General features: G+C 35.4%; 1 protein-coding gene across 3 annotated transcripts in view; it reads left to right on the top strand.

Moving 5' to 3' along the window:
• The first annotated feature begins 1,617 nt into the window (after positions 1-1,617).
• Positions 1,618-26,954, top strand: part of RC3H1 (ring finger and CCCH-type domains 1) — a 65,335-nt gene continuing 39,998 nt past the window's right edge. For 2 of the 3 annotated variants that reach the window (XM_064478000.1, XM_064477998.1), the window contains exon 1: positions 1,618-1,906. The gene's annotated coding sequence lies outside the window, so the exon portion shown is untranslated. Of the gene's footprint in view, positions 1,907-14,013; positions 14,570-26,954 lie in introns of those variants that run through there. The other variant, XM_064477999.1, reaches the window with a different exon arrangement.

Raw genomic sequence — 26,954 nt, 5'->3', positions numbered from 1 at the left:
CCACTGTATTTTCAACTGAAATATTCATGAAATAAAAATAAATTTAACTTAAAAATAATATTTTTAAAGGGAATCCTGAAGCTGTACCAATTGAGGTACAGCTATTAATAGTTCAAATAAATTATATTATCTAGGTTGCTTGTAATGAAAGTTGGGTTACTTGCTTCACCTAAACCGGGAAGTTGGCATGTTTGCCTAGCAACAGCCACTAAAACCTTCTGTTGTGGAAGGTTCCCTAGGAGTGAGAAGGGAGGAGGAAAAGCAGGAGAACAACAGATTAATCTGTTCCTAGCGGGGGACTGAAACCTGGCTGAGAAGGGAAAGTCTATACAAGAGACAGCCTTTAGATTAGCACACACTAACCTAATCCCTCCGTGGTAGCTAGAATTTTGCTCTTTGTAGGACTGGGATTTACTATTCAGTAGGTTGAAGAGAAGGTTACAGACATAGCCCACTTCAAAGAGAGTAAATTCCAATCAATAGAAAGATATCAATAGCTCTTCTAAAAAGAAGCTGAAATCTAAGTAGCAGGAGGGTGTTAGCAACTAAAAAAGGACTCTTCCCTGCTCAGAGTTTAGGAAGGTGTGTGATACATTATTTACAAATAATATAAAATCATTATCTGTTACAGTGTTTGAATTTGTCACATTAAAGGCAGACACTTCTCTAAATATATTTCTCTTGGTATTGGTGATGTATGCAATAAAGAAAGGACAAGAAAGCAAAATCTCTGCTCTCCTGACCAAGACCTGAAGAAAAAAGGGGGGTGATAATACAGAAGAATATTAACCAGTTGCTTATTTGAGAACCATCTCTTTACACTATTCTAGACGATTTATTTTGAAATTAGTACCATATGGCATGAGAAGAATTCTATTTGTCTCCCTTCTGAAACGCAAGTGTTTAGCTAAATTTAATTGTCTTGAAGGGGTCTCCCATTATCCAAAACTAAATTCTTTTCCACAAGGGAGAAGAAATTTTCAATAATCACAAGGCTACCTTTTAGATCCGAGAGCTTTTCTCTGGGCCGAATCTTTTCCTGTCTTCCCCTCAGATAGCTCTTTTAATAGTTCATACGGGCCTGGAGAGACGTTTTGGAGGCAGTGAGTGCCCAGGCCTTTGGGCTGTTTCTCCCTGATGGGAGACTGAACTCTTTTGGGACTCTGTCAGAGGAGTCACTAGGACAAAGCTGTGTGCCCAAGTACCTGAATAAAATGAGATAAGAACAAACTCTTCCTCGGTGAGGAGGGGAGATATGGAAAAGAAACAGGAGTAGAGGGACGAGCTGAGAAAGCTAAGAGGGTAGAAGTAAGCGTGGGACTGAATGGAAACGTCAGAAATTTTCCAGTTCACGCTCGCCATCTGGCCACTTGCCCGCTGGGCGCCAGGCCCTGGTGGACCAGTTCTTCGGCTCTGGCACGGGTGCGCTCCGGGTCCGCGCTCTCAGCGTCGCCACCCGCCCTCCGGGGCGTTGGTGGCGGGTGACTCAGAGCTTTGCTCCCGCGCCCGCCCCGCCCCGCCCCTCCGCTTGCCCCGCCCCGCCCCTCCGCTTGCCCCGCCCCCGGAAGGAGGAGCCTCGCCTTGGTCTCCGCCCCAGTCTCCGGGGCGGGCCGGAGCCCGAGGAAGAGGAAGGGGACGAGGACAACGAGCGAGCGACGGGGCGGAGGAGGAGGAGGAGGAGGAAGAGGAGGCCGACCAACAAGATGGCCCCTGCTGCAGGAGCAGCCTCAGCAGCAGCAGGTGGGAGGCCGGAGGCGGCGCTGGCGGTGGCGGCGGCGGCCGTGGCCCGGAGGCCTGGGACAGAGTCAGAGTCGGCGGTGGCGGCGGCGGCGGCGGTGGCTGCCGCGGCGGTGGCGACGGCCGCGGGGACTCGGAGCTGAGAGGAGCTGCTGCTCGGACCAGCGCGGTGAGCGAGCTGCAGGCGGCGGCGGCGGCGGCGGCGGCGGCGTGGGGAGCGGGGTGGCCGCGCGGCCCGGCCTCCGTCGGGAACAATAGGCAGCCGCGGCGGGGAAGGGGCTGTCCTCGGTCGCCCTCGGCTCCTCGGCCGTAGCGTCCGCTTGCCTCAGGGCCGCCGGCCTCAGGCCCGCCCGCGGCCGAGGGACTTGTCAGTGGCCAGCGTCCTTTAGGCCTCAGGCCTCCGCGTGCCGCCTGGAGGGCCTGCTGGGGTGGGTAGGCCGTGGGGAGGTGCAGACGCCGCTCTGGACGAGGGGAAGGCGAGGGAGGCTCCGGCCGGAGGGAGGGGGCCACCCGGCTGCCCAGCGCCTCTGCTCTGTTGGTCCGAGGGCCTGGGCTGGGAGGAGGGTGCGCACGGGAAATGCTTTCTGGACCCCCGGTCAGTGGGGGTGGGGGAGGCGAAGGCGTCTGTAAACGGGAGCGGTCTCTGCCGCCCTGCACCTCTGGGCTGCTCCCTTCCCCTTCCCCTTAAGCGCTCCCCTTCCTCGGCCGAGTGGGTTTTACGACGTCTACTTCCCTGGAGCTACTGCAGATCAAGCTTGATAAATCTTTTCTTCCTGGCGGCAATAGAGAGGTTGTGTATACAGGTGTCTTTCAAAAAATTTTAAGTGCAACAACAACAAATGTACAAGGTAAAATGTGATTATCAACCAACCAGGGGTGGAGAGAGAGAGAGTGAGGGCTGAAAGGTGTTACTCTTTAAACATCTTTAGGCATCAGTTCTCTCCAAACATCAGTTTTGCCCACGTCCTAGCTGAGAGCGTAACAAGGGTTCTTTTGGAACAGTAAATAATGTAACTCTTGACATCCCAGAATAGTCCCCGAAGCTGGAAACAAAGCCACTTACAGGCAACGCGAAGACAAATTGTAATGTTTGAATAGAACTTTTCTTCAAAGGAACCGTTTTGAATTATTAATGTGCGGCGTAAGAAACAACCTTAACTAGCGTAAGATGGACCTAATGAAGCATTTCTTCAGAAGACAGAAGAGGTTCCTCTCCAGGGTAGAACTTCTTGTGTCTTTTTGAAATGATTTTCAAAAATTGGAAACAACTGTTTCTGTTTTGAATGTTAAGGCTTATCAAGAGACAGCTCCTTATTATATTTGCCCTACATAGTGGCGTTTGAAACTTCAACAGTTAAGTGCTGTTTCTCCTAAACTTAATTTTTTCACGACTTCTACCATGTATATTTCCAAGTGAGGGGGAAAATTTTTCAAGTTATTTCTATTTCAGTTTCTATATAGCTATGCAGACATTTATATTAAAATTCTTTGGTTGCGTCCAACGGACTGGTTTCCACTATTTAACATGCAATTGCATGGTTCATCTATTTTGCTTTCTTAAAAGGACCTGTGCTGTGCAGAGAAAATGCCAGTTAACATCTTTTCACCTATTTTTAGGGTAGATTTCTAATTAGAATTGTCTACGTCTGTCGTAATTCAGTGTTTTCAGGTTATATGAAGTTTAGTGAGAGGCACTAGTCCTTAGCTCTTCCACAAGACTTAACAGTCAGTAGACTAGCAACTGAGTAAATGTGGAGCTTGAACTATCTTAATGTTGTTAGGATTGAAGTATAGTGGATGAATTTGAATGACTTTCGTTTTATGCCTAGTATAATAATGTGGATGTTTGGACTTGTTAGGATAGGGAAAGAACTTTCACATAACTCCTGCTGATGTGAATTTTCTGGGAGTGATTTTGAGAAAGGACACTTTTTAGCGCTCAAAGTCATGATTTAATCAACGAATCAGTCGATTTTTTTGGCTGAATTTTGTTAGGTCAGTACAGAATGTAAGCAAGCTCTATATTGTAATGATACTTAAATTTATCTGTGATCCTAAGCCTCTTAGAACAATTGTGGTAACTTACAAGTTTTTAGATTCTAAGTGGTCAGTGTGCTTTGTTGTGAAAACAAATCTTACCATGTTGTGTCAAAGGACTAATTCACCTCATACTTACTGTTTTCCTAAAAACACGGATTTTTAAGTGTTATGGTTTTGTGTTTGAAATTAGATGCTGACAGCAATTTACGGATTGAGTCTGGGTCCCAATTTCTGTTTAATATTGAAAAAATATCTTTGTGAATTCTGATTTTATTTGTCATAACTATTTTAAGATGTGATTCCTCAATTGTATCTTCAGTATCAGTGTTTATTTCAATTATGTCAGTTCAGGTTTTCTCAAGCAATAAATATTTAAGGATTTCCTTCTAAGAGGTTTTGGGACAAAAGCTTAAGAACTAGATTTGCATTTTCTTGGTAATATTAAAAGTTAAAATATGTTTGATTCATTTGGAGAAATTTGAAAGGGTTTTTTTGTGTGTGCATAAAATTTTTTAAATTACAGTTTTTTTAAAGCGTATTTGTTGAATGAGCAAAAATATTATTTATTCCTCCTAATTAGGCTGTAATATTGGTATTCTTCTCATGAAGAAGGTGAGGCTTAGGAGAAGCTAAGTTAACTATAACTACCAAAAGATCGCTTAATAGGTAAGAAAGTTTTCTCAAACCCAGGTCTTTGACACAAATTAGATGCTGTACTACTGCCGCCATGTGTCTCAAGGTTAAACTTTGAGGCATCTCCTGTATTGGCAGATTTCCTTTTTTTTTTTTTTTTTTATAACTGGGTACTATGTTTTGTAATACTGTACTTACTTTTAGCCCTAGCATCCTATCTATTATCATTATTTATACCCTGCCAAATATTCACTTACTAGTTTGAGAAATATTCATTCATGTGAATTACAAAAGAAGCATTTATTTTTGCTTTCAGCAGATCTGAATGCTATAAATATGGAAACTCATACTGTTTATATAGGGCAGATTTGTGGTGTTGCTACAATTGTTTCATGGCTTTAATTTGTTACATAAGCAGTTACTAAATTGTGCCTTTGAAATAAATACTTATGAAAGTTTAAAAATGACTTCAGTAACATTTAGCAATGTTAAAGTCGGGTCAGCTAATGTTTGAAATTCTTCATTTATAACTTATTGAAGCCAGAGACCGTTTAGAATTCTGCAGCATCTTTTATCTTCAGATGCTAGGGCTTGAAATGGAGTTTGGTGGGGTCTAATCAGTCTGTTCTAGCATATATCTTGAAAGTGGTTTGCACCTAATAAGGTGAAGGATAAACTGATAAATGATCCTTGTTTGGTGGACACTTCGGAGCAAGATGTTCCTTGGCAGGATGTGCTGGCCTGGTTTAACTTTGGCCCTCTCCATGCTAAGTTCAGGTATTCTTTGGGGTTGGATTCAAATGGATTTAAATTCTCGGATTGACCTACAACAGAACAGGCACAGATTTCAAAATCAGCTGTTCCTTAGGATCTTCTTTAAGATTTCCTTCTCTTTTGTTTAATCCTGGAATCTAGGCTGGCTTTGGACAAGCTTTGGAGATTATAGCAAAATATTAATCTTGTCAGGCATTTATATAAAGGAATTTTTCTTACTCCAGAGTTTCTTAATGTAGATTCTGTTCATTTTCAAGTGTGAAGTGTACTTAATCTGAAATAATGTTGCCCTGCATCCCCAAGATAGTTAGCTTTAGCATATTTATTTATCTGTTATTGGTCAGATTTGTGCCTATACACACCTTATATTCTTGTTTACTCTTTATATAATATGAGACATTTCTTATCAGTTCACAGCATTTTTTCTGGTTGAGGTTTGAGAAAGGAATTCTAGTAAAAAGTTTGAGTTCATATTACATTTACAATTGAACTAACAATTACATTCTGTCACAGAGGAATAAATGTTTTAAGGTTCACTTATTTTTTTTTGAAGTTATTTATAAATGTACATGAGAGCAATATTCTTTTGATGTTTGTCCAGCATTTTAGCACTGGTTTGTCAGTACACACCTCACTATAACTGCATATATATGGTAATAATTTAACTTGTAATGCAATCTAAAAATCTCCAAGATTTAAATAGCATTTTAATGTGGTAGCAATGTTTTTGAAGAAGAGTTCTAAATGAGTCTGTGTATCTTAACATAATTTTTTTAAATAGAAGTTTAAATCATGTAACATAAAATTAACCATTTTAAAGTTGTTGTTCATTGGCAATACATTCACAGTGTTGTGCAACCACCACCTGTATCTGATTCCAAAACAATTTATCACCCCCAAAGGAAACTATGTACCCATTAAGCAGTTACTCCCCATTCCCTTCCTCCCCTAGTCCTGGGCAATCACTATTCTACTTTCTGTCTCTATGGATTTAACATAAAATTATTTTGAGCCAAGATTGAGAAACAGTGTTATGTATATTTGAAAATGCAGGAAAAAACTTTGGGATATGATTGTTGGGAATCAAAAACCACTTCATTCTTTGCATTCTTCTCTAAGTACAGTAGGCATGCTGCCAAGGATTCTTTGTGGAAGATAAGTTTGGAGTCATAACATTCAAAATTTTAGTTTTGGTCACTCCGAAGAAGTTGTACTCAGACTGTTGACTCATTAATATTTTCTCATTGGGTTGTGAGAATTAACTAAATTTTAATGGGCTTTGCAAATGTAAGCAATGAATGCTTTCTTTAGTCTGTTGTCTGTAGCTTGTTTGCCTTTTGGTTTTTCTTAATGTGTAGAAGAAACTTGGAGTATTAATAGACAAGGACTTATTTGAGGCTGTATTATAAAATGATTGTTAGATTGAGACTTGTTAATCTTTATAAATCTAACTCTATGACTTCTATTTAGCTAATCTTTGAGGCTGTTCAGCATTAGGATTTGCCTGACAAATTGCTTGTTGAATAAATCTTCGAAACCTTAGTCTTGGCTCTGTACCTGATTCCCTCCAAAAACACAGATGCTGTTACAGAAGTAGTTGGTTTGTAGCTTTTAAAAATTGGTTAGTTGGTTGACTGAGGGAGAAGATAAAAAGCCTTTTTTTTTCCTGGAGTGAAATATAGTAAAGTTGGACTTTTGTAAATTTAGAATTACCGCTAAGTTTGAAGTTTCAGTTTTGGGCTTCGGAAGTAATACTTTTATCCTTAAATTCAAAATGATACTACCCCTAATTAAATTTAAATCTTAAAATTTATGATGAGAAGTGAAATACAGATTTTATATTATTAAGGAAAGTTGTGTAAATGGTTTACAGATTCAGAAGCTCTTAAGGGTAAGAATTTAAAGCTTGATACTAATTTCTCCCTTTTAGGGAAAATTTATTTAATTGATAAATTTAGGTGTAAGAAAAACTATAAAAAATTATGAGGAAGAATTATATAAGAGTATTTAGAATTCAGTGCTGTAAAATTCCTGCTTTTCTTTAATGTGACTTTTCAGGAAAATATCAACTCTCTTTGAGAATAATTTATATTTCTATGTTTATATATACCTCATTACTCTTTGATAGTAACATTTATTAGAAAATGAGTGCACTAAATTAATACATTCAATCATAAAATAACATCTTTAAATAAGGTTATGTTTAGAGATCTATGCTTATAAGTGTAGTTTAGTGGAAAATTTTGTGAATGAAACAGGATCATTATATTCTTAGCTTTATTATAGAACAGTACATCATCTATCCAGATCCCAATTTGAAATAAGTAGACAGAAGGACCTTTATCATGAAATTAATTAACTAAATCATCTACATTAAGGCACTGGCTTAGAAGCTCTCTTGATTTGTTTGTGATTCTAAGAAGTTTATCTGTTTTCTAATTCCACAGCAAATTAAAAGGTGCAAATTACATGTGGGAATAGAGGCAGTCTCGGTAAGATGGACAGCAAGTGGGGTAACAAGATAAAAATCACGTTAGCTTGGGACCATTTAATACAGGAACACCTCATTAGGCTCTGAGTGTATGATTAATTAATTATTGTGTTGTGCTGTATAACCTGTTGTTCCTGTGGGAAAATTCAATCATGTTTGTAATTTTGGTAATCATAAAACTATATACAGAGTGTATTAGAACAGACTTTGGAGTCGTATATCTAGGTTCCCATGTTTTTTAAATCAATTAATTAATTTTTAGTGGTGGTACTGGCGATTGAACCTAGGACCTTGTGTATGCTAAGCATGAACTCTGCCACTGAGCTATACCCTCCCTGCTAGGTTCCCATCTTAAACGTTATGGTCCTTCATATCTAAAAACAGAAATGGTAATACTTTCTTTTAAAGAATTGTTTTGAAATTTAAATGAGATAATAAGTATCAATTTAGTATAGTAGCTAACATATAGTACCCATTCGACAAATGCTGTTTTCTTCCTTAAATTCTGTTTAACAAAAATTGCTTCAGAAGGATAATCATCTAGACTATTTGAAAGAGGTTTGCTGTGAAATGTTAGTATTCAAGCTGCAGATAAATTTTATATACTTTAGGATTGACTGAATGTGTACTTGTGGATTTGGTGGTGAGAAGTGAAATTCCATTCTCATTTTCTTCCCACATCAGTCTTTCATTAATATGGACCTGTGCTGTTTAATACCAGCCACCAGCTACGTATGACTACTTAAATTTTAAAATTTTAATACTTTTTTTAAGAGCAGTTTTAGGTTTACAGAAAAATTGCACTGAAAGTATAGAGTTTCCATATATACCTTCCCCACAGTTGCTTCTGTTAACATCTTGCATTAGTGTGGTGCGTTTGTTACATAATTGATAAGCCAGTATTGACAAACTATTAACTAAAGTCCATAGTTTACATTACGGTTCACTCTTTGTGTTGTACAGTTCTGTGGGTGAGATTGTCTTCTTTCACTTAACAATGTGAATTTAAGGTTCTTCCATGTCTTCCCATGGCTTCATAGTTAATTCTTTTTACTGCTAAATAATACTCCATTGTATGGATCAATTTAAGTTTTAATTGATTAAAATCAAATAAAATTTAAAACTTAGTTCCTCAGTTGTACCAGCCACATTTTAAGGGCTCAGTAGCCGCATGTGGCTGGTGGCCACCATATTAAAAAACACAGATGTAGAATGTTTCCATCATCTCAGGAAGTTCTATTGAAGAATGCTAATATAAACCAAAGTTCAGTTCTCCATTTATAGTCATTCTCACAGAGAACTTACCTAGTTGCATGGCCTCAATTTTTCCTCGAGCCTACATTTTTAAAGCTTTTGTTTGTGTTACCAGCAGCCCTAAACTATGTTTGTTTGTTTAAATTTTATTTACTATTGAAGTGTAGTTGATTTACACAAAAGTGAGTTTCAGGTGTACAGGAAAGCAGTTCAGTTATACATATATGCTAAACTAGGTAAATGGGAAATTTAAAATCCGTTATTTGCTCAAAGAACCAACCTTTCCAATTGTTGTCCATTATAATATGGTTTCCTTCCTATCAAGGCATCATCTTTTACTTTACTCTTTTTGTCACTGAAATCTGGAGTCGTATTTTTCTTTTCTTTCTAAACCCTTTGAATATTTATCAAAGGTGTATGGATCTCAGAGCTAATAAATGGCACAGTTGAGATTAGAATCTAGATCTCCTTTTTCTAGTTCACTATTGGGACCTCCACTAGTTGGAGTTGTTTTTACAATCAATTCTAAAGTTGCGGTCACTTTGAAGAGCTTATTGGAGACTACTTGATTATGTACTATGTAGTTTTAAATATTGTAAATCAAAACTATAGAGGTTATAGCTATAGATTTAATAAAAAGTGGTGTATTATTATTTTTGTTCTTTAAACAATTAGAACTTGAAGAAATTTATCTTATTTAGCTGATTTCTCCCTATGATTCTGATGGAAAAATATTTTTTCCTCTATGTGTGACCCATTTTAGATAATAAAAACTAATTTCCAGTACTAATATGAATTAGCTGGTAGGGATGAATAGAATTTAACTGAATATTGTTGCTATCCAAAATTCTATTGACACCGATTTATATTTGTATTCTATTTGAATACTTTGACTGTAAAATCCAATTTGGTTCCCATATGAACTTGTATCTTCTGAAACGTATCATGTTAAAGTTTTCATAGCTTGAAAAATGGAGAGCCTTGTATCAGTCTCTTTTGCTTTTCTTTTGGGGTAATCTATACCTCGGCTTTTGCTGATAGTAACCATACTGTGTATGGTCTTGATTTGATCTTCTCTGTGTACTGATTATACTTGCTCAAAATTCCATTTTTGCGGAGACATTCTGTTAAAGAGTAGTAGTCTTCTATGTTTAAGTACTGTATTTAAAAGGAAAAAAACCTTGGATTTTAACCTTCATTTTGAAATGCTTTCTCTATAATTACTGCTCGTAAAACCCATGTTTCATATGTCAATTTTTACATTAACTACTGTTTTGATTGAAACTGTCACTTTTTCTTGAATTTAGCCTCTTTAAATTTATTTAAGACTTTTTAAAAATGTAAGGTTCTCCATATATTTAGAAAAATTGAGTTATGGGTTATCTGAGTCTATTTTCCTGGAAATGTCCTTTTATTATATTATAAAATCTGCTCAAAAGGGCACAAAGTTCCTTTCAATTTATTCTCTTTCTACTGCTTTAGAAAACAGAATGGGAGTGGGGAGAGGGCTTCTTTTTTTTAAATAAAATCCTTAGAGTAGAAAATGTAATGTTTAAATCTCTCTTTTTTTTTAACATTTTTTATTGATTTATAATCATTTTACAATGTTGTGTCAAATTCCAGTGTTCAGCACAATTTTTCAGTCATTCATGGACATATACACATTCATTGTCACATTTTTTTCTCTGTGATTTATCATAACATTTTGTGTATATTTCCCTGTGCTATACAGTGTAATCTTGTTTATCTATTCTACAATTTTGAAATCCCAGTCTATCCCTTCCCACCCTCAACCCCCCTGGCAACCACAAGTCTGTATTCTCTGTCTGTGAGTCTATTTCTGTCCTGTATTTATGCTTTGTTTTCGTTTGTTTGTTTGTTTTGTTTTTGTTTCTTAGATACCACATATGAGCGATCTCATATGGTATTTTTCTTTCTCTTTCTGGCTTACTTCACTTAGAATGACATTCTCCAGGAGCATCCATGTTGCTGCAAATGGCATTACATTGTTGGTTTTTATGGCTGAGTAGTATTCCATTGTATAAATATACCACATCTTCTTTATCCAGTCACCTGTTGATGGACATTTAGGCTGTTTCCATGTTTTGGCTATTGTAAATAGTGCTGCTATGAACATTGGGGTGCAGGTGTCATCCTGAAGTAGATTTCCTTCTGGATACAAGCCCAGGAGTGGGATTCCTGGGTCATATGGTAAGTCTATTCCTAGTCTTTTGAGGAATCTCCACACTGTTTTCCATAGTGGCTGCACCAAACTGCATTCCCACCAGCAGTGTAGGAGGGTTCCCCTTTCTCCACAGCCTCTCCAGCATTTGTCATTTGTGGATTTTTGAATGACGGCCATTCTGACTGGTGTGAGGTGATACCTCATTGTAGTTTTGATTTGCATTTCTCTGATAATTAGTGATATTGAGCATTTTTTATGTGCTTTTTGATCATTTGTGTGTCTTCCTTGGAGAATTGCTTGTTTAGGTTAAATCTCTTTAAAAGCATTTAAAAGTAACTTAGAATATCACAAAGCTTAGAACAGATAATATTCTTAAGAAAGCGTTGTTGAATATTGAAGTTGCAGTGTCTATTCCCCTTATGGTTGACATGCATTAGTTAATTCATTGTACTCAGAATGTTAAAATAAAACTTAAAGCTTCTTAATTGTATCATGACAAGATGGTGAGGGGGCAGAGGGGAAAGAAGAGGGGGAACAAAATTCTGTCAACAGAGTCTCCATATTTGAGAGAGATTTCAGATTCAGTTGTTGATTTTTTTTCTGTTTTGTTTTTAAAATACTTTTTTTAAGAGCAATTTTAGGTCCACAGTAAAATTGAGAAGAGGGTACCAAGATTTCCCATATATTCACTGGCCCAACACATGCATAGCTAGCCTTATTTCAACATCCACCTCCAGAGTGCTACATTTGTTACAATAGATGAACCTACATTGATGCTTATAGTCCATGATTTACATCAGGGTTCACACTTGGTGTTGTACATTCTATAGATTTGCACAAATGTATAATGACAGATATCCATCATTATAGTATCATATGGAGTATTTTCACTGCTCTAAAAAATCCTCTGTGCTCTGCCTATTCATCCTTCCTCATCCCAACTCCTAGCATTCACTGATCTTTTTATTGACTCCATAGTTTTGCCTTTTCTGGAATGTCCTATAGTTGGAATCATATAGTATGTAGCCTTTTCAGATGGCTTCTTTCACTTACTAATATGCATTTAAGTTTCTTCCATGTCTTTTCCTGGCTTGATAGCTCATTTCTTTTTTTTAGTACTGAATAGTATTCCATTGTCTGGTTGTACCACAGTTATTTATCCATTCACTGGTGGACCTCTTGGTTGATTGCTTCCAAGTTTTGGCAGTTATGAATAAAGCTGCTATAAACATCCATGTGCAGGTTTTTGTTTGGACTCAAGGTTTCATCTCCTTTGGATAAATATCAGGGAGAGTGATTGCTGGATTGTATGGTAAGAGTATGTTTAGTTTTGTAAGAAACCACCAGACTGTCTTCCAAAGTAGTTTTGTTTTGTATTCCTACCTGCAGTGACTGAAAGTTCCTCTTGCTCCACATCTTTGCTGTTATCCATGTTCCAAATTTTGGCTGTTCTAATAGTGTGTAGTGATTTCACATTGTTTTAATTTGCATTTCAGTGATGACATATGACATGGAGCATCTTTTCATATGTTTCTGTGGAACATAATATTGTATAATTGGAATCATGCAATATGTAGCCTTCTCAGATTAGCTTCTTTTTCCTTATCTTTTTAATCTGCCACTTCAGTTTCAGTTTTACCTCACTTATAGATATTTTAAAGGATGTGGTTAATTTCGGAGGCATTCTTTCTTCTAAAGATTAAGTACTAGCATTTAAAAATACAACTTATCTTGTGATGATAGTTTCTGCTCTCTTTCTTCAGGGACTTGCCATTCAGCTTTATCTTTTATGTAAATTGTCCAACGCTATCTCTAGAAATACGAAACTTGCTACAGTCAGGTAGAGTGGTGATATTTTACAGTCATTCAACAATTTTTGAGCAGATGTGTGCCATGCAGCAGCATACAGCAATATGAACTTTCTCTTATAGAAAGAGCTTAGAATGTATTGGGAACATCAGAGAGGCACTCTAATACTGATTGGGCTATAAAAAGATTTCTTGAAAGAGCTTCGTGAGCTGAGTGGGACTTAAAGGATGAATAGGGACTTAACATTCCAGCTTTAGAGAAATACTTGAGTCGAAGAAGACCTAGAGGGGAAAAGAATATGTTTTGTGCAGGGAAATCTTCATACTTTTGTTACTATAGTTTAAGATATGAGGCAGATGATGATGAAAAATAAGGCTGGAGAGGTAGGTGGGGGCCACATGCCAGGGATCTTGTATGGCACATTCAGGCACTTGGAATTGATCCTGCTGAGGTACTGTCTAAGAGTTTTTCTGTTGATGTTTGTTTTTTAAAGTGATGCTTGTTTTTAAAATACATGCAGTAAAGGGCAAATTGTAGGAGCATATCTTTTGGGGGGGGTAATTAGGTTTCTTTATGTATTTTTTAATTAATTTTTAAAATTTTATTTTTTAGTGAAGGCACTGGGGATTGAACCCAGGACCTTGTGCAGCTTAAGCAGTCAGTCTATGGTTGAGCTATATCCTCCCCTCCAGGAGCACATCTTCATGACCTTTTACATGTATACATGTGTGTAACCACCACCCAGATCAAGGTATACAGTGTTTCTAGCACCCAAGAGTTCTATTCATTCTATTCTTTCCCAGACAGTATCCTCCCCACTGCCTCCCACCTGTCCTAAGAGTTAATTCTGACTTCTAGCACTATAGTTTGTTCTGCTTCTTCTTAAATAAAATCATACATCATGTATTCTCTTTGTGTCCTCTATAGATTAAATCCTACAGTAGGTGCTTTTTTGTATCTGGCTTTGTTCATTATAATGTCTGTGAAATCCATGCTATGTGTAACAGTAGATCAGCCATTTTATTCTTATTGCTGTATAGTATTCCATTATATTAATTTTTCACAGTTTATCCATTCTATTGTTTATGGACTTTTGGGTTGTTTACAGTTTGTTTTCAGCTTTTTATGAATAAAGCTGCTATGAATGTTAATTGCATATGTCTTCTGGTAGACATATGTAGTCATTTCTCTTATATAAATACCTAAGAGTGGAATTTTGGGGTCATTAGTAGATTTTTGTTCAGCCTAAGTAGATACTGCCAGTTTTCCAAAGTGAATGTGCTGTTTCACACTATCAGCATTGTACAAGAATTTTATATGCTTGTATCATCTTTAACACTTGGTATTGTCAGTTGAAATTTTTTAGCCATTCTGGTAGATGTGTGGTGGATTCCCATTGTCATTTTAATTTAAATTTCCCTCATGCATAGTGATATTGTGTAACTCTTTAGTAAACATATATACTTTGGGCCATTTTGTTATCCTCTTTTGTGTAATGTCTTTTCAAGTCTGTTGTCCTTTTTTTATTGAGTTTTTTGTCAAAGAAGAAATCCATAAGTGGATGACCAGCAGCTGTGAGGAGGGTGGAGGAAGGCAAAAACAAAGCTGGAGACAGAGATCAGTTAAAAGGCTACTGTGTGATCCAGGTGAGAGAGACTGTATGGTATATGAGGGCAGTGACTTTATTTCATTCAGGGCTACATGTTTAGATCCTAGGATATGACACATAATAGGTGCTCAATAAGTATTTTTTTGAGTAAATGAATACAGATTTCAATCAAAGAAGTAAAGATGGAAAGGAAGATATAAATGTAAGAGATAATAAAATTTGTAATAGGGGTGGAAAAGGATGGAATCTAGGATGATTACCCAGATTACCAGGTGTGTATATTGAGTGTCAAGTTGTATTGTAGTGTAAACAGAAATAAAGACTACAGAAGGAATTACCAGTTTAAAAATAGGGATAAGCTTAGTTACCATATGACCTTGAGAATATTACCTAACATCTATGTTCAGTTTCTTCAACTCTAAAATTAAGCTATAAGGATACCTAATAGGGTCATTGAGAGGACTAAGTGAGATAATGCATTTAAAACACTGGGCACATAGAATATACTCAAAAAAGAGTAGAGATAGAAGCAAATAAAAATCCCTGTCTTTACGGTTTATTACATTTTCCGGTAGTAATGGTGGGTCCATGCCATAATAAGTAAAACATAGCATATTTGATGATGAGAAGTATTGTGGAGTCAAATTAATCAGGAAAGAGGGGAAGCATAGTTTGTGTGTGGTACTAGCGTGAATGGGGTTGAGGGATCAATTTTAAGTAAGTTGATCAAGTAAGGCCCTCCCTAAGGGAATTCACATAGTACTGTGTGTAGGGAAATGGGGAAAAGGTTCAGGGTTAGGAGAAGAGAGGGACAAACTATAATCTGAGATAAGAAAGCAGGGTTCCCTGTTTTTACCAAAGAATAGAGTAATATTAGTAGATTTATTTTTTTTTTGTGCAACCCACGGCAGTTAGACTTATCCATCCGGCAGTTAGACTTATCCCATCCTTTATCCCCTCCTCCCTGCAACACACACATTACACAAACCTAAGCATTAATTTATTCCCTAGAAGATCATCATTACATATTTTGGGGATGTGTTTTGTATTTAATTCTGATATAGTAGCAACAGATCAGTAGGTTCTCTTACAGTAGCTACTACTTGGCAATAGCAAAATATCCCCTTTTACAATTTACCTACTTGTTCCAAAACACTATATCTATATATATTTCTATATATCTGTATATCTGCACGCGCGCGCGCACACACACACACACACACACACATACATTGCAGATGTGGGCTTCTGTGTTTGGAATCTATGTAGCAATTTGTTCAGTCTTTTAAACTCCTCAAAATGAAATTTTGCCTGGGATAACAGTCTATAACTGAATCTAAAATGGAAAGTGAAACCATTCTTCTTTTTAGCATTTTTCAAGTATGTGCAATTGAAAGTCATTGTGACTTTGTTTTTTGGAAATAGTTGAAATTCTGGCAGGTATAGTCCATAAAAATGAACAGAAAGTAGTGAAAAAATGTTCTTAAGCCTTGGCTAGTAGATTATTTGGACAGTATATTTTAATACTACTACTATTATTATTATTTTACTATTATTAAATATGTTAGATTATATCTTTAACACAGAAATTCCCTAGGTCAGAATACAGGTTATCATCCAACCATTTCAAAAGAGGTATGTTGCATATACAGCTCACCTGCCTGTTTTCTCTTTGTCGCTGAGTTCCAGAATCAGCTAAACCTCTGTGGTAGCCACCAGGTGCCACAAGGAGTCCAAGACACAAAGCTCCCTTAAGAAAAAAAAAAAAAAAAGAAATGAGTTAAAAGTAAATGAGTAGAGGCTATTAGTGTGATAAATGTGCTGCTTTATCTTCTTGAGTAAAGAGGGGATTCTTTCTTCTTAAGTTTTATTATTGACACCTGTTTTTGTTCTAGTTCGGTACCAGAAATCTGCTGCATTCAAAATCCAAATGTCATCACTAGGGCAAAAATGAGTTCATATGAAGAGTAGCTTCTTAACTGTGGTCAATTTAACTAGAGTGTTTTGTAACCGTTTAATAATATAAATGTAGGAAAAACAATCTAACAAATATGTTGAGTAAAAGAATACAAAATACATCCTGATGATTTTGTTACATAAAATTTTAAAACAGGCAAAACTAATCTATAGTATTAGAAGTTATGATAGTGGCCTTTGAGAGGAAGACTAAAGGAGCAATGGTTGGGAGGGATGGTGAGGGGGCCTTCTGGGGTGCTGTTAATGTTGTATATCTTGGGGATGCAGGTATGCTCACTTTGTGGTAATTCATTGAGTTGAACACTCTTGATCTGTATACCTTTTATGTATGTATGTTATTTTTCAGGACATTTTAAATATCTTTAACTATTTATAAAATTAAGATTCATTCTCTGTTTTTGTCCAATGATTATTTCTCAGTGAAATTTTCTAATAAAATATTCCTTGTGGTTCTTGCCGAAAGAAATACAGTAGTTTCTATAACCTGACTTTTTTTTTTAATAAACGAATAGGCTTAAATAGTTCCAGGATTCTCGTACTAAATCTACTTTTTTTTTTTTCAATAGGTTGGTTTTTAAAAAATTTTTTTTTAAAGAGTGATGTATGTATTTAGGTTTTTGTGTGTGGGATGGGGGTGCAGGGAGGTAATTAGGTTTATTTATTTCTTAATTTTTAGAGGAGGTACTGGGGATTGAACCCAGGATGTTCAATGATAAGCATGCTAAGCATGTACTCTACCACTTGAGCTATACCCTCCCCCCCAAATCTGCTTAATTTAAAAGTAATCATGCTCAAATTAAACATAAAATAGATAACATTTAATTTAGATAGATGTTTACTTATGGCTGACTAATAAAATAATTATTAAGAAGTGTAACACAAGTTGGAAGACAATGTATTATAATGGAAAAAGTACAGGATTTAGAATTGGACAAATGTTCAAATTGTGACTAGACTAACTAAATGAGCTGAGTAACTTTTCAGTTTTCTTTCCTTCCTTCATCAGTAAAGTAGAGGAGATATCTATCTCAAAAGGTTGTTGGAGAATTAAATAAGATTTGTAAGTGCTTAGCACTCAATTCCCACTCCTCCCTCCTACAGTCTTGGGATAAAGGGCGGAAAGATTTGGGGAGTATATAAAGATAGTTGTAGGTAGGGTAAAGCAAGTATAACTTGCTGAAGATGGTTAAGGTGATGAAGATAAGGAACTTTAAGTCTTTAGATTGTAACTAGTAAAGACTAACAACATCTAGCTTGGACATATATGAATCATTAGTATTAAGAATAATACTGCTCTGGTACGTCAGCATGGAGCACTGTTGCATAGTTGACAATTTAAGTGTATTAGATTGGAGTATAGTAAGAAGTTTGAGATAGATTTAAATTGAGCCTAAGTGATACATATTTTTAATTCTAAAAGGATTTGTTCGCCAAAAACCCCAGCCCAAAATTCAGCACCCTTTCCTCCCTGAATGCTTGCAACATTGTTTCCTGGTTGGTTGATGCAAAGGCAAAAAGATACCCTTTCAATGGTTAGAGAGAATCAGTTGCTTGAATGATTTCATGTCAGTGTTGTATTTATGGTTTTACAATAAAACGACCTTTAGGAAAAACAAAATAAAAACAAATAAAAGGATTTGTTGTCTATGCTGTGCTTTGAAAATGTTACCCTTTTGGTACCTTGAATGCTCTTCCCTTTAGTTACTGATAATTTATGCTGCAGGAATAAAGAACTAAATTTAGGCATGTTCTGTTTATGAAGTATTTAAATGTATTAGTAATTTTTAGGCCTTAAAATAATAGGATAGAGTCACTCTATTAAAAGAGTGTATTTCAGTTGAGAGAACCTTTCAAATTCCAATGTCAGTGTTATATTCAGTATTAGTCTTTTCTCAAAAGGCTATGATGAAATATATAAATGTAAAATTATTATGTCTTAATTGTAATATAATTACATATAAACAATCAAAATAACGTATTGAGTAACATTAAGTTATTTATATCCAGGTAGTTGTTTACAATATAGGATTACATTTCAATCCATATATTTCGGAAGGAAATATTTTTACAATCAAAATTGGGTCTTTCTTCACAGGGTGTTATTGCTGGAAAACCTTGAGCCTCAAAAATCTCAGACTGTTTCATCCATAAATTAATTGATATTCTGCTGAGAATTGTAACACTGAGTAGTGTTATAAGAGGCCTTCATTTATTTTTCTTCTTTTTGTTTTTATTTCCTGGTTTTAGCTTCATTTTTCAAGATAGTTAAATTTTTTCTCTTCTCTGATATTGCCCTGCATGTTGTTGCTATGGAAATGTCCCAGAGAAATGGCAAAGTAAGTTAAAGCCAAGAATAATAGTTAAACTTATCTCATGGGATAGGGTGGGGTGGGAGGAGATCCAAGATTTTTTTCTTACTGACAATAAGATTTTGTTTGATGTAATATCTTACTTATGCAGCTTATTCTTCAGGTTCACAAGAACTGAGTCTTGGTTCAGCTCAACAGTTTATTAGCTTTGGACAAGTTATTTAATAATGTTGAAACTCAAGAGTTACCTATAAAATGGGTATAATAATGCCTCAGAAGAGTGACTGGGCCAGAGGGAATACTGGATAAGTTTTTAATGTCTGTATTTCTCCTTCTAAATCAGAGGCAGATAAAATGAACCTTAATAGAGGAGATGGTAATAACATTTTAACAATTTTTTAAATGTCACTTTGGAGCATATTTAAATGAAATCTTCAAAGCGGTGTAATTTAGCTGTTTAATAGGGTTGTGCTGTGCTCACAGAACGATTTGTAAAGTATTTTTAAATTATTACATTAAAAATTTGAAAACTAAGACTTTTTTATAAAAAGACTTTAATAATTATTTAACAGATTTTTTGAGCTATAATATACGTACTATAAAATTCCACTTATTTTCAGTGCACAATTCAATGATTTTTAGTAAATTAGCTGAATTATGCAGCCAACACAATTCAGTTTTAGAACATTTCCGTCACCCCTAAAAGCTCTCTTGCCCTAATGACTATTAACTTTCACATGTAAGTGGCACAAATTACAGAATTTAAAAATACCACCTTGGGAGTTAGGCTGGTCTGAGTTTGAATCATAGTCCTGCCATCTGCTAGTTTTGTGTCTTTGGATACTTCTCTGTACTTTGGTTTCTTTATCTTTAAAATGGAGATAATAACTACATTACAGTGTTGTTTTTAACATTTAATTGATTAAATACAGTATATAAATAGGCACTGAAAGTGCTGGCACCTAGTGGGTGCTTAACAGATACTTGTAACAAATACTGATACTGATGGTATAGCTTATGTTGTGATTTAGATTTATGGTAGACATTTCAGTAAGAAAAGCATCTGAAAACACCTAACATAATGCCTGACATGTGGTTTACTTTCAGAAAGCCAAGCTCTGTTACGTATCATGTCATAATTTTGTGTACAGTAGTTCTTCTGTAGTTAATTTAATCACACTTAAACCTCGAGGCTTGCAACATGTAGTTGTTATTTTGCAACAGAGGCCTGATTAGAGTTGAGTAACTACAAGGCAGCTACAAGAAGTGGAGTTTGATATCTGCAAACTAGTCACTTAGCTAGTGGAATGAGTCAGTGTTCTTATTATTTACTGTTCATTGGAATAATTTTTTCATACTCTGATAAAATCTTATTTCTTTGTAAAAAAAAAAAGCTCTGAGAAAAGTCTAATGATAATATTAAAAATTAATTTTATTAATATGAAAATATAAAGATGTCTTAAGTGATGGTTTTTATCCAGAATTTAGAAGTTGGGATAAATTAGTAAAACGTTAAATGTCAAATTCTGTACAGTAGCTCCATGTAATGACATGAAGAAGGCATGTAACCAAATAAAATAACTTTTTAATACTTTCTGTGGGCAGTCTTCCTGGTGTAAAAATGTGTATATTATTGGGGAAGTTACATGATATTTTTTAATTTGGTTTTCTTCAAGGTAGACTGATTGCTAATTATCATGTGTATTCTGAATTACCTATTAATTATCAACAGTAAAATCACTAATAGTTGCCATTATTTAAACTGATGGGAAGGTTAACGATTGCTCTCATCATTGAGCAGCAGCAGAGTCACTCTTGGATTTTTTAAGAAATAAAGAGGATTCATCATTCATGCTCTGTTTCTTTTCTTTTCATTTTTTTTCCTTTTTTTAAAAAATTGAAGTACAGTCAGTTACAATATGTCAGTTTCTGGTGAACAGCACAATGTCCTAGTCATGCATATACATACAGATAACTTGTTTTCATAATATTCTTCGTTAAAGGTTATCACAAGATATTGAATATAGTTCCCTTGCTATACAGAACAAGCTTGTTTGTTTTTATCTGCTTTTATATATAATAGCTAACATTTACAAATCTCAAACTCCCAAATTTATCCCTTCCCACCCCTTTTCCCCAGTAACCATAAGATTGTTTGCTATGTCTGCATGTCTGTTTCTGTTTTGTAGATTGGTTCATAGTGTCCTTTTTTTTTTTCTTTTTTTTTTTTAGATTCTATATATGAGTGATATTGTATGGTGTTTTTGTTTCTCTTTCTGGCTTACTTCACTTAGAATGACATTCTCAAGGGCCATCCATGTTGCTGCAAATGGCATTGTTTTATCATTTTATGACTGAGTAGTATTCCATTGTATAAATATACCACAACTTCTGTATCCAGTCATCTGTCGATGGACATTTTGTTGCTTCCATGTCTTGGCTACTGTAAATAGTGCTGCTATGAACATTAGGGTGCATATATCTTTTCCAATTAGAGTTCCCTCCAGATTTATACCCAGGAGTGGCATTGCTGGATCATATGGTAAGTCTATTTGTAGTGTTTTGAGGAATCTCCAAACTGTTTTCTATAATGGCTGCACCAAACTACATTCCCACCAGCAGTGTTAGGAGGATTCCCTTTTCTCTACACCCTCTCTGACATCTGTTGTTAACGGACTTTAGAATTATGGCGTTTCTGACTGGTGTGAGGTGATACTTCATTGTAGTTTTGATTTGCATTTCTCTAATAATTAGAGATATTGAGCATTTTTTCATGTGCCTATTGGCGATTTGTATGTCTTCATTGGAGAATTGCTTGTTTAGGCCTTCTGACCATTTTTGGATCGGGTTGTTTGTTTTTTGTTATTACGTTGTGTGAACTGTTTATATATTCTGGAAATTAAGCCTTTGTCAGTCGCATCATTTGCAAATATTTTCTTCCATTCTGTCTGTTTCTGATTAGGAAGGTTCTAGTAGAATTATTCCTAATGAGTTAGATTTGGGCATATCTCTAACACATAACGATTTATTGGCAGGCTTTGAGCACATGTGCTTTAATTAATAGAATTTTTTTTTTCCTGACAAAACCTTGCTCTGAGGAAGTTTAAAGAATCTGGATGTTGGAATTTTAGTAATTTTATTTCATATGTTTACTCTTGACTAAAAGAATATTTATTACATCCACAAAGTCATATATCGTGTGTGGTTTAGAAATGTTTTATGGTTGAAGATGATGTAAACAACTGTCTTTGAGAAGCTTGGAGACTGTTGAATGTTTGGAAGGATGACTTTTGAGAAAAATGTTTAAAGAATGAGGAAGTAGAAGTTCTTCTTAGAGCTAATAACTACAAGTAATGACACTTTGAGTCTCTAAAAAAATATTTGCTTTATGATTTTGATGATTGAAATAGAATCATCAAAGTGTGACTTACTACTCTTAATCATCATATTTCCCAGGCAAAGTCAAACTTTTAAAATACTATTTACCCCTTAGTCTCTCAAACCTATCTTTATGGTCAAAAGAATGTTTTTATTTTTAGTGAAGAACTGAGTGGCTGATTCTGTATGTTTATCTATCCAGTTCGTTGTATTTGTTTTTAAGAACTGTTTTACTGTAAAATGTAAGAGGTGTAAATCAAAATAATCAATAAACAGTCTATAAGAGGAATAGAAAAGAGTTTTATTTGAACCAAACTGAGAACTACAACCCAGAAGACAGCCTCTCAGGTAACTTTGAGGAACTGCTCTGGAGAAGCATGGTTTTCAGCTGTTTTATGTCGTCAGAATACAGAACATCAAACAAGTCAGGGATACATTCCTTCAAGGTTTCCGAAAAACAGTTCAGCACCTACCCAGTGAGTCAGTATGGCCTTGGCATCTGGAAAAGGAGTCTTACCATCAAAGGAGTACGGGCGTTTTAATATTTATTTTTTAAGGTGGACATTCTTTACTTCTGGTCATTGTGCCCTTTCTTAATAATTAAAGCAGATGTACAATGTATATTTAATAGGCCACAAACAGGCTGTTCTAGTTAACATAAAATTTAAGTCAAATCATATATAAGCCAGAATGACTTCAGTATGTGAAAATTTCTTTTAATCAGAGGTTAGCAACTATATATTTCATTTTACTAGGTTAATACAAATGGAAATGATACATAAAATTAATAAGTTATACTAGTTCTTTGAAACATAAATTCTAGAGAAGTTATTAAAATGATTTTTAATGAATTTTGAAAAGAACTAATAAATTTTCATGATTTGGCTATCCAAATGTGTAAAAGAAGGTCAATTTAATAAGGAAAAATGTTTGAATAGTCTTAATATTAATTTATTTATCTTCTCTTGTTTTCATTTTTTCAAATATTTTGCACTTGTGTAAGTAACAAATAATTATGTACATTTTGTAAGTTGCCCAATTATGTAACTGCTGTTAAGTTTGTTCAGTATTTTTCCAGACCTTTTTCTTCCATCGATTTATATTCATTAATACCAAGACTAATATGTAGAACTTTTTAAAGATACTTTTAATATTTAATATGTATTTATATATCAACCTATTTGGATAAAAAAGGAAAGTATTCATCTGAGGAGGTGAAGTAGGAATGAGAGCTAGAGAGATGGGAGAGGTGGGAGGATGACACTTCACTGTAATCATTTTTAAAAATGTTTGACCTATGTGATCATATATTACTTTAAAATTTTTATATGACTTAAAATTTGTTATAAGCATTAGTCTGATGAGATTGTGTTGTAAATACAGAGGAAATATGTGTTCATTTAAATTGGTGTTTTTATTTTTCTATAGTCTCATGTTTTCAGCAGTTGTTTTATTTCAATGTCTGAGTCATTGATTCTTATTTCCCTTCCCCTCCCTCTCCAAACAGAACCTTCTTTGAGAATCTGATAAAAGTCATGGATTTTATTCCTAGAAGAATGAGCATGTTATATATAAACAATATTACATATTATTTCCAAGGTTATTAATGGATGCCTTGATCTATGCCAAATATTGTTAATTGTAGCTTTAATATGCAGTGATCTTTTTAAAATCTTTTAGAGGTTCAGTGAAGGGTTTATGTCCAAGGTAATCCAGTTGGGAAGCAGGGGACACTAAAACTAGGAGTCAGGAAGCTTGGTTTCTAATCCTGGATGGCTGCATGACTTTAAGTGAAGCTATTTTATTTGTGTTTTGTCTTTCGTCTCCCCCATGTCAAATTGGTGTAGTGGGAAGTGCATAGGCTGTAGTGTCATGTGCCTGCCTGAGGTTTATGTGTCTTGACTTTGTCATTTACTACCTGTGTGACCTTGGACAAGTTCTCTGAATGCTTTTTTATTTCTCTATGAGAAGGAAAGTAATTCCAACTTCTTTGGGTTTTGGAAATGAAATAAAAAGAGGTGTTTGAAAAGCCTAATAACACATGGATCAGGGTATAAATAAATCAGATTATCTCATCTTGAAAAATTAGTCTAGAACTAGATGTTCTCTAAGGTATATTTTATCAGTCATTTCTCTTATGATTCTGTTTTACACAATTCTTGATATAAAAGAATAATTTGGGAAATTTGTTATTAGCAACACTGATCTGAAATCATGTGGGAGAGCAGTGAGTTATTTTAAGTCTGTGAAACTGACGTTGACCGTGTTTTCTGCCTGTTTTCTGTTTTCTACGGGGTTGGACATGTACTCAAATACTTGCTGCAATTTAAAGATTGGTGAAAGAATAATAAAGATTAGAGTTTCTTAATCTGGAGTCTTTAAATACCCTAGGGATCTATGAATAGATTTTCACAGGTCTCTGAACTCTTTGAAATTATATGCAAAATGTTTACTGGGCCTGAGTTCTAGTGAGGAACGAGCTGTAGCTTTAACAGTGAACAAGGCAGATTAGGCGTTTGCTCTTGTGGAGTCTACATTCTAATAAAGATAGGCATTGAGTAAACAAAGATATAAGAAAGAAAGTACAACTTTCAGATGGTAGAAATGTTTTATAGAGAATTTAAATATCCTGATGGACTAGAGAGGAGTTAGAGGTTCTTTTAGAGTCTCAACTGGTCTGGGAGTTCTGAGGAGTTGACATTCTTGATGGCATCTAAGTGATAAAGAGTGGCCTTCAATTCAAAGGTTAGACAGAATAGCTATCCTAAGCTTATCTGAAGATGAGACAAGCTTCTCTTGAGTAGCTGGAGGATGTTGGGGTAATGGGGACAAGTGTTAGGAACTGAAGTTGGAGAGATAATTACAGGTCTTTATCATTTTGGGCTTTGTAAACCGAAGTACAAAATCCAGATTTTATTCTCAATGTAGTAGAGAGTGATTTCAGGATATTAAACTGGAGAATGATGAGAAAAAGAAACTCTAGAGCTCTGATGACTCACTCCAGCATTTAGGATTTTAAGAGATCAAAGCAATAAGCCAGCGAGTTGGGGAAGGATAAGGGGAGTGTGGTTCATCGACACTTTCAAGAAGGAGAAGATAGTCATCTCTTTCATAGCTTGTCGAGAAGACAAGTAAGTTTAGAACAATGACCTGACCATTATTAGATTTGTCAGCAAGTTTGCCAGAGAAGAATTATTTTGAAGCCCATAGCTATTAGCAGCTTTGTGACATTGATTTTTCTTTCTTTTTTAAAAAAATGAAGTATAGTTGATTTTTTAATGAAACTGCAAGTAATTCTTCCTTCTTTATAATCAACTTTTAATCTGTGAGTGGTGATATGGTTAAGAGTTTGGATTTTGAGCAGAATGTCTGGGTTAATACCACAGCTCTATTTGTTTTTAGCTTATTTAGCCTCACTAAATCTCCATTTCTCATACACCTGACAGTTGAACAGGGGTTAGGGATGCTGACCCTTCATGCAGTTGTGTGTGTGTGTGTGTGTGTGTGTGTGTGTGTGTAACTTATAGTCAGCCCTTATGCACATAGTTCCTCCTCATCTGCAGTTCTGCACTGGAGGATTCAGCCAACCTAGATTGTGTAGTACTGTAGTATTTACTATTGAAAAAAAAATCCGTGTATATGTGGACCCTAGCTATTCAAACTTGTGTTGTTCAAGGGTCAACTGTATCTGTAAAATGGGATAACAGTGCTTACCTGCCTATTACAGTTTTGCTCTGTGTAAAGCATTTAGCACAACATGTGGCGCATAGCTATATAAATAGTAAAAGTTACAGTGATTGTGCAGTGAAACGTTTATATTTTGTGCTCTTTTGGGTTTCTGTAGTTTATAGTGTTTGAGGGAATAAAGTGCTGTTTCGACTATACTTCATGATTAATTAACAAATTTTAAATTCTCTGCAAGACCATACTAGTAAAAAAACAAGAAACCATTAGTTCTGCTTTACAGAGATTGCCTACAAAGCATCTGATTTTGTGTTATTAATATAAACTGCCATGCTAATCTATAGAAAAGTTAGTATGGATGATACTTTATCAACTTAATCAGCATCAGCAGACATTTTCTAATTAATATCCAGTTCTCATTCTGAATATTATGTCTTCTAAACACTTAGTTTTTTATTCTTTATTTTGGAGCATTCTGTAACCCCAGACACAGTTGTAGCATTTGACTCTGATTATTACATACTGTGTTTTCTTTTTTCACACTCTGGATGATAATCTCATTTTATTAAGTAGTTATAATTTAATACAAACATACTTGTAACTACGCATTCTATTTACAGGTGCATTTTATTAAAATTTATAATTAAAACATTATAGAAAGCAGAATGTGGACAGTTTCTCTTAATCCCCCCCCCCCCTTAATAAGGCACTGGGAGTTGAACCTAGGACCTCATGCATGCCAAGCACGGGCCCTACTACTGAGCTATGTCCTCCACACCCCAAATGTGGACTATTTCTTTCTTTACTCTTTCTTGTTATTTCAGGGGCCATTTGAACGTGCAGATAATTTTTAGATCATAAATATGAAATTAACTTGATAATTGTGTAAGGTCTTAAATTTTTTTCATTGCCCATTTGTCTGATACACTTTGCAGAAACTCAGTCAAAGCTGAGGTTGCTCAGAAGGTAGATACTATGTGCTGTTTCACTCTTTCCCTAACAATTCAGTCTGTCACATAGTAGTGCTTAGTAAATATTCATTGAATGAATGGATAAAATTTTTAACATACCTAA

Source organism: Camelus dromedarius, chromosome 23, assembly GCF_036321535.1.
Source record: "Camelus dromedarius isolate mCamDro1 chromosome 23, mCamDro1.pat, whole genome shotgun sequence".
Classification (NCBI taxonomy): domain Eukaryota; kingdom Metazoa; phylum Chordata; class Mammalia; order Artiodactyla; family Camelidae; genus Camelus; species Camelus dromedarius.
The sequence above is the reverse complement of the archived record's forward strand: the minus strand, read 5'-3'. Positions and strand labels throughout refer to the sequence as shown.